Source organism: Cynoglossus semilaevis, unplaced genomic scaffold (assembly GCF_000523025.1).
Source record: "Cynoglossus semilaevis isolate Cse_v1.0 unplaced genomic scaffold, Cse_v1.0 scaffold1282, whole genome shotgun sequence".
Taxonomy (NCBI): Eukaryota; Metazoa; Chordata; class Actinopteri; order Pleuronectiformes; family Cynoglossidae; genus Cynoglossus; species Cynoglossus semilaevis.
Window position 1 is genome coordinate 76,080 of NW_007585122.1, and position 4,081 is coordinate 80,160.

The 4,081-nt window shown below is 45.8% G+C and overlaps 1 long non-coding RNA gene across 1 annotated transcript in view; it reads left to right on the forward strand.

The window, feature by feature from the left end:
- LOC112486561 (uncharacterized) overlaps positions 1-3,779 on the forward strand; it is a 6,521-nt gene extending 2,742 nt beyond the window's left edge. Inside the window, exon 2 of the long non-coding RNA XR_003049058.1 lies at positions 2,080-3,779. This is a non-coding gene — a long non-coding RNA (uncharacterized LOC112486561). The remainder of the gene's footprint in view (positions 1-2,079) is intronic.
- Positions 3,780-4,081: the final 302 nt, after the last annotated feature.

Consider the following 4,081-nt stretch of genomic DNA (forward strand, 5'->3'; position numbering starts at 1 on the left):
GGGAGGGGGAAGTGGGGGGGGTGGTGGAGAGGGGGGGGGGGAATTACGTCGGCGTGGGACAGTGGAGGGACGGTCTGCTCAAAGCACGCAGGCTGCAGCCGGAGCAGAGCTGCAGAGGGAAAAGGACGGCGATATGCACAGGTTGGAGATATGTGGTAGATCAAAGCTGGATGAGGGAGTTATAAATTAGGCAGAGTGAGATTAGTAGATTCGATTGGTTTTCATTATCAGGTGAGAACAGCTGTGCAGCCAAGGAGAAGCGAGACAAGATGCGCTCCTGCGTCCGTGGCGCCACTGACGCGCCGTCTGGGGACCGAGTGATCCACGGCCACGGCCTGGCGCGGACACCCTGCTTTTAGATGGCTCCAATATTTGGGGTGCAAAACAGGTGTCAGGGAAGTGTCGTCACGAACCCCGGAAGCCGGAGGAGGTGGGAACATCAGAGGGAAAGATGGCAGCGAAATCCGATGGTCGCGGGGTCGTCACCGGTTTCGCCCAGCTGCACAACCTGGACGAGGTGGTGGGGACCGGGGAGGACGAGAACCAGAACGGCAGCTCATTCCACATCTGCCACTGCTGCAACACCTCTTCGTGCTACTGGGGCTGCAGGAGCGCATGTCTGCATTACCTCCGGACCAGGGGAAAGGCGAGAGATGCGGCGCGGCCAACGCAGGAGGAGCGCCTCTGGCTGGACTGCCTGTGGATCATCCTGGCGCTGCTGGTCTTCTTTTGGGATGTGGGGACTGATTTGTGGCTGGCCATCGATTATTACCACAAGCAGAACTTCCTGTGGTCGGGCCTGACCCTGTTCTTCGTGCTAGTGCCCTCGGTTCTGGTCCAGATCCTGAGCTTCAGGTGGTTTGTGCAGGATTACACTGAGGGCGGTCTGGGCTCCGTGGAGGGGCTGAGTAGTCGCCGGGCCACAGCATGTCTCCAGAGAGACAGGTGCTGTCGCCTGTCTGTCTGGATCTGGCAGAGCTTCATACACATCTTTCAGATGGGGCAAGTGTGGAGGTAAGACAAAGCTCAAGTTTATCATGGGGGAGAAACAATGACAACCCTGCGAAGTACAGCCTTTTCTAGTACGTCACACTCGATCCCATCACTCCATAACCTCTCCATGTCTGTCACCTGGTGTAACCCTCTGCTGTGGACATGACCTGTTTGAAAATCAGCTCTGTGCTCGAGCCATTACACTCTGTCTCAGTCTCCAAACACACTCTCATATAGGCTGCTGCTGCCGCCGCTGCTCCTGTGCACCACGTCTGCCAGCGCGTTTGTACCATGTACACCATGTCCACATCAACTGCAAAGAAAATGCACCAGTGTAATTATTTCACCACAGTGCGCCATTGCGCTTGTGTGGAGAGGGAAGAGTGTTCAAAGGACGTAGTAGCTGAGTGTACACACGTGTGTACACTCTGGGCTTTATGTGCCTTGATATGATCTTTCAGTCCAGGCGACCAGTGCTCCCAGGACCAGTGGTCCTTGTCGGGATGAAAGTTTTCTCCTGAGGAGAGAGAAGCTCATTTCTGAGGTTTGATTTGGATTAGGGATAGGATTGTGGTGAGACTGTCAACAGAAATTGAAGTCGATGCAGTGTTCTCTCTCTCTCTCCCTCTGTGTGTGTGCGTGTGAGTGTGTGTGTTTGTCAGACACCACCGTCTCCTCAGTTCACCTCTCCTCCCTCCTCCCCGCACCAATATACTCGCAACTCTGCAACCAGAGGCCACACGAGCATCTGTTTTCACGCCTCACAAACACTACATCCACCTCCCCACAGACATGATGTCATCGATTCTTTCGCGACCATCGACGATTGTTTGGTTCCCAAATAGCCGCTTTTCGACCATTGGTCATGTGCAAACTGATGTGTCGGCAGAGGGCTGTGCAGACACACGCCGAAAGGTTTTTGTATCTGCGCGCAAATCTAATGTAGTTGTGGCATGAAATAACAGCGGGTTTTTGTAGTAATATACGTTGCACACAGTGTACACAGCTTATCTCCATCCTTTGACTTTTCAGTCAGCGACTTCTGAGCCTCGGCTTTTTTTTCCTCCCTTCGTCTTTTTGGTGCAGACAGACGCAGTGGCTGGCATTTCAAAAGAAAAAAAGGAGCAACGCATGACGGATGTCCGGGGTGGACTGCCAGTGGATAGAAAATGTAAAGCAGCTCTTAGTCAGAATCAGTGGAGGGGGTCAAATATAATCATGACTGTGGGCCTGCATCTGTGGTTATCTTGAGTACTTTAGCCTGGGATTTGCTGATGGATAGTATTCTTTTGTTTGACGCACAGATGGTTTTATTACACATTAAAAAATGTATTGTGGTGATGATTGTGTTTAATGAGTTTAATGAGGGCTTCTGAACAACACGGTGATTTGCTTGGTCAGCCCTAATCTGAGAGAAAACACTGTGACTGTATGGTGGTGCGTCCAATCTTTCCTTGCCTTCATCTTCCTTTACGTTTGACAAATTTGGATAGACACTGACAAACACTGGCAAACACTGATGCTTATTTGTTCAAATCTTTGCATCAAAATAAAATAGGATATAATTTGCATGAGCATTTGCCCAATGGTCAGTATCAATGACTTTGTATTAAAAAAACGCTTTGACAAATATACAACATATTTAATATTCATTTTTGTTCTTAGGCTCATGGTCTGGGGCAGGGAGGCAGTTATTCCCTTTACGACTTAAATTGACTACTAACAAAGTAACTATTAGAAACTAAAAAGGGGAGAAAAAAACCCCAAATACATAGCATTAAGAATCCTGGTGATTTGGTTCAAACCCATTTTAGGTCACATTTCCTTTTGGTGGTCGTATTAAGAGCATTTTAACGCCTGTTGAATTTCAATGTATTCTGATGAATTTGCATGCTATTTCATCAGCTGCCAGTATGGGTTTTTCTCAAGATCAGTCTGTGCTGTGCGCTCTCTATTTCTATCTGTGCTAAACCAGGTGATCCATAAAATAATTTTTAAAGTTTTCGGTCAAAGCTGTAGTCTCGCCCAGTCCAACTAAAAGAATTCACTGTTTCTATATAAACAGAGGGTGAAAGTCAGGACATTTTACTACAGGCTATTACTGTCATAAGAAGGATCTACTTGCACTTATTAAACAACTAAGCCTGCAGCAATATTTATACAAAGCCTGAAAACTGTTTATCATTGTTGTACTTTTTAAGATGTGTTTCTGTTGTCTGAGCCTATAACCCAATTGTCTGCCACTAGACACAAATTCCCATTGTGTCACATACATAAAAAATACAACTTTTGATTTTGTCTGACATAATGAATAATGTATTGCATGCATGTACTGTATATGTCAACTACAGAGCTGCTTTTCTAACATATTGTTAGTACAGAACGAAAACAACATCCACATCACTCACCTCACCTCAGAGTCCCATCAATTTATACCTTTTATATTATTTATATTTTTATAGTATTTGTAAAGTCAGAAAATAGTGTTATCAGTTAATTGAAGGTTGCATTGTTTACCTAATGGGGATATTATGGTTTGTCATTTCCATCTTCAGCCTATACTTGTTTTCAATAATCTATGCACATATTTATGCATTCAGTCTGTCATTTTCTTCCCATCATCCTTTAACTGTCGGGAGAAGAAGAAGCCAATCACAGCTGATTTGGGGGTAAAAGCCTTGGTACCATGGACAGCTCCCCAAACACAAGCAGACAACAATCTCGTTTGCATTCACGGCTGAGGGCAAGTAAAGTGTGAGTCCCCAATTTATTTGAAAAAAAAAAAAACAAAAAAAAAAAAACAAAACAAAAAAAAAACAGCATGCATTGTGGAAAACTGGATTAAGACAGAGGCAGGGGGTGAGGGTGACACAGGGTGAGGACCCCTGCATGTATAAGGTGGAAATACAAATTTCACAAATTAAGAGGATCACTTTAATGGAAGTTGATCTATTTGAGCATCTTGGAGATGTGACGATTATATTCTGTCTTACTCAGACGTATGTTTGTCAAACAACAGCAAAGAATCATTTTCCTCTCTGTGGATATGTTCTGCACTGCTGCTGGTTCAGGGTTAAGGGTCAAAAGC